The following is a 12,186-nucleotide window of genomic DNA, read 5'->3' on the forward strand; positions in this document are numbered from 1 at the left end:
GAGTCACAAGTACACACACATGACGGGGGAGTCACAAGTACACACACATGACGGGGGAGTCACAAGTGCACACACATGACGGGGGAGTCACAAGTGCACACACATGACGGGGGAGTCACAAGTGCACACACATGACGGGGGAGTCACAAGTACACATACATGACGGGGGAGTCATAAGAACTCCCTGCACAGCTCCCTGCACCCAGGGGCCCTGCCAAGGATGGGCTGCTCGGTGTAATAATGTCTATATACGGTGCTGATATTAGGAAGCGGTATAACATCCTAGTACAAGCCCGGGACACATCTGTCCTCCCCTGGCACACTGAGCCCTGGTCTGCTCTAATGATGAAGGCAAGGCTCGGTGCCCCATATACAGGACACTGCAGGGGGTTTATGAGGAAAATGCTACAATCAGCGGCCATTCCCACACACAGCATTCTGCAGCAGCCGTGCACAAGGCTGGAATGAATGGCTACCATTCACCCGGTACATTCACCTGCGAGCAGAGGTCAGCGTACGAGTGTCACTTACCGCTCAGTGGATGACACGGAGATCGGTCCCGGCTCATACTTTGCAGGTCCGGGCTACTGAGGACAAGCAGGCAGGCTTCGGTGCTCCTAATCCAATTGGAAGGGGTTCGGAACTAGGCAGAGCCTCCGCCGCTGCTCTCTGTTTACTTTGCCTATTGCATCGCCCTCCCCGCTGCGGTCTCTGCGTCTCCCAGCCTGGCTGACAGACTACGTCACTCTATGTGTACGCTCTCCTTGCTATTCACGAACGCGGTGTACGCACAGTGCGCTGCGCTTGCCGTCGGGCCAATGGAAAGGAGCGCTGGATCTATTGGTGATCTCATGAATACCCGGCATTTTTCTGACGTCTGGACCAATGATTGTCACTCCAGAGGATTTCCCGGCATCAAGGATGCTGAGAGGAATTCATAATGCTTTGGATGTCAGCAGGCGTGTATGGGAATCTCTGCTTATATTCGCCCACTGTACTGCTGTCGGTGAAAATAAAGCGTATGATGATTATTGTGCACCATGCATTCACACACAGGGAGTGCACAATTGTGTCATTTATTGGCTACTGAGCCTATGGCTACGTACACACGATCGTCCGATAATTGTTAACAAAAAAGTGAACAACGATGCCGATAAACGAGGAATGAAACAAATGACCGTCCCTGCAGATCTGATTGGGCGATAATGGTTCGCTATCTATTGTGTGTACGGTTATTCAGCGATCGTGGATTGTTCGGTGATACACTTTCTCCGGTACATGTCACTTCCTGCATTGTTCAAATGATCGTATCCAGTGTGTGTACACTATTGGTGGATTTTATTTGAACAATTGTATCATATCGTATTGTGCACTATACGATCATTCAAATAATCGTGGATCGGTCGTTAATTGTTCATTTTCTAACAATAACTATTGCACGTGTGTATGTAGCCTTACAAATCACTTGGCTGATTGTAGACAAAAATGGGCCCTGGGCTAATAAGAAGTGGGACCCCCAACGCACAGTTTCCTGCACCTAAGCCATTCTGTTAATTAGGGCCCTGGAGACGGTGGACGCCTTGAGCAATAGTTCCCTCCAAACCAGCCCTGGTTTCTGCTCCTTGCACATTTCTTTATGACTTTTTAAAGCAGAACGAAACTGAATCTCTCCTCACCTTCACATCTTTCCCCGGTCTTCTTCCAGGTTCAGGTTTTCTGACATTCTGATTTGCCAGACTGGAGTGATGTAACTCTTGGCATGTAGGTATGCCTGGATTGCACACAAAGAATATAGTGAACAGACAGGTACTTTGTTTTATCACATACCGTGTTTCCCCGATGATAAGGCAGGGCCATCAAATAAGACAGCCCCCCCTTTTTAGGGAAAAAAAAGCCCCCCCCCCCCGCAAATAAGCCACCCACCGATTACTTACCAGAATCGGGTGGTACGGTGGGTGACTCCGTGTGTGGTTCCTCTGTGTGTGCCGCGCCTCTTCATGAAGAGGAAGTGACAGGACTGCAGTGCGCGCACGTGACTCCACCCAAGCAAACACAGGCAGCTTCCCTCATCCCTCCCTAACGGAGACTGCAGGAGTTTGTTCACGAGTTCAGACACGTTTTTTTTTGCTGTGAGCAATACCACTCTATATACGGTAAGCTTTAGAATGGGACATTAAATGGTACAGTATATTATTGATTACAGTAGAAGGGGACAATGAATGGATCAGATTAATCAGAAGGGGACAATGATTGGCACAGATTGATCAGAAGGGGACATGAATGGCACATGATTGATCTGAAGGGGACAATGATTGGCACAGATTGATCAGAAGTGGACATGAATGGCACATGATTGATCAGAAGGGGACAGGAATGGCACATGATTGATCAGAAGGGGACAATGATTGGCACAGATTGATCAGAAGTGGACATGAATGGCACATGATTGATCAGAAGGGGACAGGAATGGCACATGATTGATCAGAAGGGGACAATGATTGGCACAGATTGATCAGAAGTGGACATGAATGGCACATGAACAATAACTGTGTACTGTAGTCTTCTTCATGGGTAAATAAGGCATCCCCCTGAAAATAAGCCCTAGAGCATATTTTGGCCTTCCAAAAAAAATAAGACAGTGTCTTATCATCGGGGAAACAGGGTAAGGGACATAGCTTGTCTTTTCTGCAATAACCAAACAGCTGCTGCAATTTTATGTAAATTTTTTATAACGTTTATTTCCGCTTTCAAGTGTAAATAAACTCATTAATGTAGATTGTGGATGTGTTTCTGTCATAATCAAAGCAAAGCATACTTGTAGATTATGGCACACACCTACTTTTTTCTTTGTGTACCTCAATGATGAATAGTCAACAATGCTGCCATTGCAGCATCCCCTGTAGCCTCCACTTGCATTGCTGACTCTTCCAGGTGCACCATGATTCTCTTCAGCTATTGGGCAGCCACAGGTCAGGAGCAGACATAGGGAGGTGTAAAGTGGGCACCTGACCCTCCATAGCCAACAGTGGGCCCCAAGTCAATTCTGCACAGGGGCCCACTGTTGGCTATGTCCCCCACTGCCACTGATAGTGTAAATCCTGTGCATGTGAAGGAGTTGCATTGTTTCTGGCATCTAGGCCTACTCTGGGCAGTGCAGAGAATAGAGCCAAGCCCTACAAAACATGGTGTGCCACAGTGTATACAAAGATCCAAATGCCACCGGGGAATAGTGAAAAGGAGACTTTGTGTGCCGATGTGTTCTATTGAGTTTACCTCTGCTTTAAAAGCACACTATAGATAAAAACACGGAATCTGCCATTGTTCAATTGAAAATACTACTTGCCTGGTTGTCACACTACCATCTTGTGTCTAGTCTTACCAGTAAGAAGGAGACTGAACAAGTGATCTTAATTACTTTGATTTTTTGGAACTGCATACTTACCAGGGGGGAAATTAATAACGACAGCTCCCAATATTCCTATTTAAAGCATAGATACACTCTTATAAGACATCCTGTAATCTGATCAGCCCTCTTACCCCTATTCCGCATTAGAATGACAGACCGTAGTCACAGATGGATGTTCTCAGTGCTCTAGTGTCCTCTGAAATTGCTGCAAATACCAGACAGGTGAATGTGCTGAGCTGACAGAGATAGCTATTATCTCTACTGCCGCTGCCAGCACATATACAACAATTTCAGAATGTCTGAAGACATAATGCTCTAGCACTGGGCAGGCGAATAATGAGTTCTTGGATTTGTAATTATCTTTGCTCTGCACTAGTTTCCAGGGTTGGCCTAAAGTGAACCTAAACTCAAAATTTGAAGACCTACGTTATAGGGGATATCTAGAAATGTTAATTGTGCATAAACTGTGCCCTAAAAGATTTCCTTCTTGCCTGGCTTTTGTTAAATATCAGTGCACTTTCCAGGCTTTGGGATTCCAATGTCTACAGCCCCATAGTTGTATATCTGCAGTGACTGATCTCAGGTACTTAGTCTGTAATGCTAGTCTTGGTGATGTCACTACTGTGTTGCACAGCTTTTTCTCCAGCTCAGAGAATAGCACATTAGCTGCCTATATCATGTTTCATTTTCTAGGTGAACTTAAACTGGAACTAAACAATTTTAAAAAGGTTGCAATCAGCCAGATCCTTTATTGGAGAAGGGACAGGCAATGTCCCTTTCTGCAAAGAAATGCCCTTACCAGCCTGATTGCAATTTGTTAATTACACTAACATCTCTATGTTCTGTCGCAGGGTGTTACCATCTTCTTCCTTCTTCTCTTCCTTGTTTTGATCCTTGGCCATCCTGATTGGCCAGGTCGGAATGAAGGTTTGCAGGGGAAGCCAGGATATACTGAGTAGGTTTTTGACATTAGAGGAGAGCGATCAGGGAGGTAAGTATGTTTTATTGCAGAAGGGACATTGCCTGTCCTTTCTTGCAATAAAGCCCTGCCTGATTGCAGGTTTTGAAAGTGGAACTTTAAGCTCTTGTAATTTCTCCTTTTGCTGTTTAAATGTTTCATCATTAGGATACAACTCTGATATGGAGAAGGAAAACAATGCCCCTGAAAAGGTCCCCACATTTGCACACATAGTCGATACAGAAAATGCATGGTAGGTTGGTAACGGGGAAAATATCAGCTGCAGGAAGATTGCAGGCAATACTGAGAAGGGGTCCTTTTTGGGTGTTTTGGGCACAGTTTCCACAATTCAGGTTCCCATTAAGTCTGGCCATTACCACCTTTGAAGAATCCCTTTGGAGATTTATATTGAAAACACATATCAAAGTAAAAGTGAAAATTTATATAGTCATTACAAAATCATATTCATTAGTCCATGTTTACCGTGGATGGGAATGCCTAAACTATACCAAGATCCACTTTGTTATTTCTCCTGTGGCCCAAAGTAGATGTCTTATTGCATACAAGCAAGTGTGCCAAAAGAACCCCTTGTTTTTTTCTATCTTTCCTTTCTTTAATGTTACAAGTGATTAGAGGTTGACACATTTGATACCTTAATGAGGTTGATAAACTTAGTAAGGATAAGGGAATCCCTCCTACTCCGGTTTCCTTCCATATTCCAAAAACGTTAACCAGTTAGGTTAATTGGCTTCCTCCAAAAATTGGCCTTAGACTGTGTTAATGACATATGACTGAGGTAGGGACATTAGCCCTTTTGAGGGACAGCTAGTGAAATGACTATGAACTTTGTAAAGTGCTGTGTAATACATTGGTGCTATATAAATGCATTATAAATACTGTATTAATAATAGTGCTCTTTTTCTCAGGAAGGGTCAAAGAACGACACAAAAAAATCAGGCACTACTTAATTAAAAGTTAGTACTTATCTTTATTGGATGTGTACAATGGTCCAAAACAGCAACAGTTCCAGCAGCAAGATCCGACAGCTCGGTTTACCCCAGGGAGTCCCCATTGTTACATGGTCTAACTGGGAAGAGTCAGGAAGGAAGAAGCTGGCATTTCTACATGCATATTCAGAAAATGTCAGTGTCAGCACACAATTTCATGATATCTGGAGTTAACAATTATACACTGATCATAACCAATCAAATCGTTACATAACCATTGCTAGCTCACTTTTATCAAACCTCCTTGTTACATTATATTTTGAAAAGAACTTGCAATTGTTAGTATGAGATTATATTACTCCCTCCTGTGTCCTCCTTCCCACACTCCCTCCCCAATGAGTGTGGGAAGGAGGACACAAGATGATCACAATGGCACAGACCAGACAGTTTACACAAATCCACTGTACATCCACAATACATGTATTCAGTATTCTATGTTTTTGTATTTATTTTGGTAAAAAAATTACCTCTTAGGTGTCTCTATAGTGGAAATCCCCACCGCTCCTGCCACACACAGTATATTTTGTATGGGAACAGCAATATAAGGGCGCTATGGGCAGATGTTCCCCAGGAAATCGAGTGTAATTGTACACTGTAGTACAAAGAAACCAATCTGACAAGAAGAATGCTGATGGGTAAAGAAAACAGAGTGACAGAAAGCTTCTTTATGTCTAGTCACAGGATGACCTGGGCTTGGAGGAACGGGGTAAATGATTTTGAACATCAGACTGATGATGTTATCGCATGACACAACGCACAAGAACAGACAGGTCTGAATGGGCCCTTGGAGTCACTAACAGTAAGGTAAATAGCTTGTACACTTTGTTAGGTAGGAAAGAAAGACCAGATATAAAACAGAAATAAAGCAACAATAATAAAGGCAGTATGAACAATTTGGCAGGTAGAAATAAACCATACAGTATTTCAAGCTAGTTAAGGTAAGAGAAAGTAGTCCGTATAAGATTCAGCAGCATGAAGTATTAACCTCCCTAGCAGTAACCCTGAGTGTGACTCGGGGTAGGTAAACCTATGGGAAGGTTAGTAAATACAGTGCTTACCTGATCCGCCGGCGTCCCACGTTGTCCATCGCCACGATCCCTGTCTTCCTCCAGTGTCTTCTGCACACAATGAGTCACCGGGGAGTTCCCGGTGACGTCGGTGCGTGTGTACGTTGTTGGCGGGGCGGGGTGGGAAATTCAAAATCCATTTGTATTGCATTCAATACAAAATAACTGTATTGAATGCAATACATTGGATTTATATGTGTAAAAGCTGTACATTGTTTTCAAGAACATTTATTTTACAGTATATATAACAGTATGAGTTAAAATATTTATTTATTTTTTTTAATTAAAAAAAAATATATATTTTTTATTTATTTATTTATTTATTTAATTTATTATTTTTACATGATTTTGTGTTTCAAACTTTATTATACTCATGCTATTATATTATTCTGTAAAATAAATTTTCATGAAAAACAATGTACCGCTTTTAGACATATAAATCCTGACAGAAATGAACCGCTAGGGAGGTTAAGTTATGTATAAGGCAAGGGCTGCTAGAAGCAGGGCAGATTTTTTTTCTGAAAGCAAAATATTTTGCCTAAATTTAGAGAAAAAAAGTCACCTGTGACAATAGAATCTGAAACAGAAGTATAAATCCTTATCTTTTTTTCTGGTATGGTACTCTTTTCTAGTATGACTACTGGGAACGCGGTGCATATTTTGCAATGCTGTTGTTTTAATGCTAGCAGGAGACTTTTAGGGACCACGAGGCAGCATGAGTACCTCCTTTATTTCATCTTTTCACTTTGTTTCTCGTAATTTATGTTGGTCAGGTGTTTGGTTATATTGTTTTTTGTAAGGATGATCATGGTTGGTAGCCATTCTTCATCATGTACAAGGTACTTTGATTTAATACTGTATTATTAAAATTACTGGATTATAACCCCATTCTATAACACCACATGGTATATTGTGTTTAAATGGCCAGTACAGAAGAGCAATAAAAAGCCTTCACAGATGTATGAGATGGCTGCGCATTTTAGTACAGTGATCTTTTTTGAAGAGTATTCTTTGAACACACTGGAAAAACTACAATGTTATAATCAGTCACTCAATTTTCATTTTTTTTAATGCAAGTTAGACAATACAATTAAACTTCTGATTGCTGTATGCATCAATGCAGTATTCTGTTGTTCATGCTGGTTTACATGTAAAATATTTTCCAATTTTTGTACATGAGCATAGGAAACTGACAAGCGATTTCCTTTAGTGTTATTATACAATTTCTTTTTTGAGAAGTGATACTTTTTTACACTATTAAAAAAAACATTGTCACTGAAGAGGCTCATTAGCAGAAAATAGCTTGTTACCCACCAGTCAGCTCTAGATGTTCTGGATGAAGGCATGGCAGTTAGACCTAATACTATGAAGAAAAAAATGGTCCCCAAAAAACTTGAATTATTCTTAAATTCAGAACCTGGAATCTGGGAACTGTTACTCTGGCATTCACTTCTACAATCTAAAGCTGACCTTTAGCTTGAGTAACCTGTGTGACAAAGGGTGTCATTGAGTGGGCACAGGCCATTGATTCACCGTCTACCAATATTTTACATAAAAAAAAAAAACAACATTAGTCCAAAACAATTTAAGGTTTAAAACACATAATAAAACTAACCGAAAACTCTAAACTCAGGCTGATTCCTTGTTTTATAGATAGAGCTCTTGATGTCAATCCAGATTTTGCTCTCACAGTACTTCTTACTTTTCACAGAACTTTCTCTGTGCTCAGGGTGTTCTGGAATCATCCCAGCCTGTATCTGGACAGTGATGAGCTGATCTCATCATCGTTCAGCTTTCTTCTCCAATTAGCACTTAGTTCTTTCTTTTCACTTGAACTGGTTGACACGTTTTGATACTTCTTCCCCACATATCCCAGCTCGGTTGTATAGGGATTGCAAGAGCCTCATATGGTCTAATTCATGTACATTGCTTGCATTAAAAAAATACATTTATTAATGATTACAGAGCTGCATTAATTGATGTTCTTCATATCTGTCTAGAGCTCAGGAGTACATGTTGTAACAGTAAAAGTTCAATAAAAGCATCATGTATCAAAGAAAGAAAGAGATATCCCTAAACGATAATAGTCTCCCTTGATATTCCTTTTGTATATATTTTGATCCATATAAAGATGTATCAACAGTGTATCTAAGTATAAATGAACACACTAATATCTACACTTTCATTAAAGCCTTTCAGGAAAAAAGTCTGAATGATGTAATATAATTCTTATTGGCATTGCGCCTTAAATCTTTTGCCTTGTGGCTACAATGAAAGAACATTTTCCTAACCTGTCAGTTTGAGATTAAATGAGTTGCTCTGATGTCTCTCTATAAAATGACGGGACATGCGATATTTAATAGATGCATTCCCTATGGTGCTTTTATGCTCTAGAAATCTAGTTTTTAATTTTCTTTTTTGATCAGCCCACATAACTCACACCATACACAGATAAGTCAGTGTAATACGATGGGATGTTGGGTTTTATTAAATGACAAGAATCTTGCTGGTATACTTTAAAAAAAGAGAAAATTATTACTATTTGACAAGTGTCTAAGTGCATCATAGAACAGGCTTCTTCAGAGGAGTAGGTAACGATAAGTTAGGCAATGGTGCTTTGCAAATGTATATTCGCTTCTCCTTTGGGCTGCTGAGTAAGTCCCATACATGATAGTTATTGGCCACAGACGCAGTGTTCAACCCAGAATTTTTTTAAGCTGGGTGAGAAGAAATTGTAGGCAGGTGGAAGCAACGCAACTTGACCCAACTTATCAGTAATCACCCAAAAACAACCCGGTGGTTACTGAAAAGAGCCGGCTGGTGCACCTGGCTACAGGGAGCTGGGGAGAACACTGAGATGTATGATATATGCCCCATCCCCTGGGGTGTTATAGTGTGGTGTTGCTTTTGCTAAGTATGAACATCACTTCAAGAAAAATACTAGTTAAAAAAAAACCTGTGGAAATAAACATACAGAAAAAATATTACAAAATCCATAAAAGGTAGCACCGAGTAGATCTCAGGATTATACTTGCTAGTGAATGCCACAATGGAAGGCTTGTTTTTACACATCTAGTTGTGTGGTTGTGTTACACCAATGGATGTAATGGATTTTAAGGGACTTCTGAGGATTACAGATGCTTTTTTCAACTATTCTGGACCTGTTATTGTACCAAAAAAAACACCTCAAATTTATTGTTATGAGTAGCTCAATAGGGGGAACTGAGAGTTTCTGCTTGACCAAAATGAGTAATTATCAGGGAAAATCTGTTGTACTAAATGCTAAGGTAAATGTTTTGACATATATATATATATATATATATATATACAAAATAATGTACTCTAATATTGTTTTAACCAAACTGACTTCTAAAGTTAAATGCATTCTGTCTGGGTTAAAAGTCAAAAAGTCATGAAGGAACACAATCTGTTGTTTTGCACATACTTAAGATACAGGTTGTTCCCGGGTTAAGGACATCCAACATACAGACCACTCCTAGATACTTGTTTGTGTGCAGGACAGATGCTTGATGGAGGGGAGGGGGCGGTTTGCATGACTTGTAGAAGTCTTTTGCCGTTCTGTAAGTCTTTAATGACTAAGACAAACTCTGCAGTTGTTTCTTTTTGCATATCAAAGCACAGCTTACTCCAAAAGGTAATGAATGTCTAGGTTCCATGAAGTTTTTTTTGCTTTGTTTGTGATTAACTCACAGTGAGAATTTTTTACAGTAACTGACACCACACTGTCTAATAATATGTTGGGACAAACATCTGTCCTAACTGCATTTATTAAAATAATGTGCCTGTTCCGATTTACATTCAAATTTAACTTAAGAACAACCCAACAGTCGCTATCTTGTATGTAACATACTACCTGTATTGGGACTACCTACTTACTAGAAAAAAAAATGTATATATTAACAAACATACTTATGATGAATATTGGTTTTGCATAAGGTTTAAACTATTCTTTAAACATTGTTATATTGATATGCAACAATTCATTATTTAATCAATCTCAACGGTAGCATGATTTCCTCAAATATTTTTTTACACAAGTCTTCTGCTAAATGTTTCCAGGATATAATATTATCTTTCCACCTTCTTTACTACTTTTCATAATATTATTCTTCCAGTCATTGTGCAGTTCAGAGACACAACTGGCTGCTTGAGATTTTACCATCAAACAAAATAATCAGATTGCAATGTGTCACTAACTCCACAGCCCATGTAGAGGTAAACAATCAATAATTTTTGCTCTGCAGGTTTTCCCCCTACTGATACAGGTTGAACTCCACTATTACCACTCTGACTTCATACATTCCTTTGGTGAATTCATTAGATTGCAAATGTTGCAAGATTAATAAATATACCTCTGGTAATTCTAGTTTGGAAAGTATGGAAAACTAACTTTTCTCCTAAAAGTTCTCAAGATATAAATATGGAGGCTGGCACTGCATGCCTTTATTTCTGAAACGACTGGCTGTCTGGCACTTGTTCTATTCTTACTGTTTTAATGGCAAAGATGTATTTTTCAATTTGACCTGTATAGCAGTGAAACCATGTCATATTATACACTGCAGTCGTAGTCTCTATTCATATATACATTGTGCTATTTTTCCATGTGAAGGTATGGTTCCTTAACCTGTACAATGGTAACATGCCTACCTTCTGCCAACCTATTCAATTTACTTGCAGTTTCTGAGCATGTTACCTAAGCAACACACAAAAAAAACACACAAATATCCATATTTACACAATTACACATAAACATGTGAAAATGCTATTGATTTGTCATTGACTCTCATGGACTTAAGATATGTCAGCTAGCACTGTCACATTGAAAATGTATGTTAAAAATAATTTTATTATTGCCTAGTTTCAGTAAAATGATGAATATTCCATCCAACATAATTGAAACCAGAAAAACAAAAAGCCTTTTTGACATTCTTGGTAGCTGTGGCAGGGATCAATAAAGGCATAGGATGCTGCCTGTCAAGTCTTATCTGTGCATTCTTACAATAGCTTTCAAGGACAGTCTGGACTTCCTTTCTTCATCATTAAGCATGACCTTTACCCAAATAAGCCAGGGGAAGAGTATAGGGCCTAGTTATCAACATGTTTAATTGATATACACATGTTTTGTATGTTAGGCATCAAGGGTGAATAAGATCTTGTTATATAAAAGAATTAAATGTAAACATAAACCATATAAGGCTTATGGTATATTAATGTTATGTAGCAGAAGAACCATCTGCTGTAAATGGATATCTACAAAAGAGGTAAATATAATAATTACTAGATGTCAGAAACAGACATGTAGAATCAAAGAACAGTTAGAGGTCAACATATACGTTCTTTTATAGGTCATCAAATATTGAAACTTAAAAAGGCTCACCCTTACTACCAGGCAAATATCATTTCTAAAAGCAATAGGCAGAAATTGGATTATCTTTTTTTTTCTCTCATTATAGGTTTAAAACGTTTATAGGTTTAAAACATTGTGAATATAAAACTAGTTGTTTTTTCACCCTCTTTAGATATTCTGTTATTCTGATAACAGATTCAATTCCATCACACATGAACATTTCACATTCAATCTAATTTGGTGGATATACCCTTCCCTGTGGGGTAACTGGTGCTTTAAACTCACTAAAACCCTTTGGCTGGTGCAAACTTTTCTGTGACTCACATACCTTAGTCCAGGTTTCCACCATAAAAAACAACTAGCTTTTGTTCCGCCACAAT

General features: G+C 39.4%; 1 protein-coding gene across 1 annotated transcript in view; it reads right to left on the minus strand.

Annotated features, from left to right (window-relative positions):
* The window catches only part of DTNA (dystrobrevin alpha), a 135,349-nt gene extending 134,631 nt beyond the window's left edge, over window positions 1-718 (minus strand). Inside the window, exon 1 of the mRNA XM_072411254.1 lies at window positions 532-718. The gene's annotated coding sequence lies outside the window, so the exon portion shown is untranslated. The remainder of the gene's footprint in view (window positions 1-531) is intronic.
* Between the last annotated feature and the right edge of the window lie 11,468 nt (window positions 719-12,186).

Source organism: Pyxicephalus adspersus, chromosome 5 (assembly GCF_032062135.1).
Source record: "Pyxicephalus adspersus chromosome 5, UCB_Pads_2.0, whole genome shotgun sequence".
Taxonomy (NCBI): Eukaryota; Metazoa; Chordata; class Amphibia; order Anura; family Pyxicephalidae; genus Pyxicephalus; species Pyxicephalus adspersus.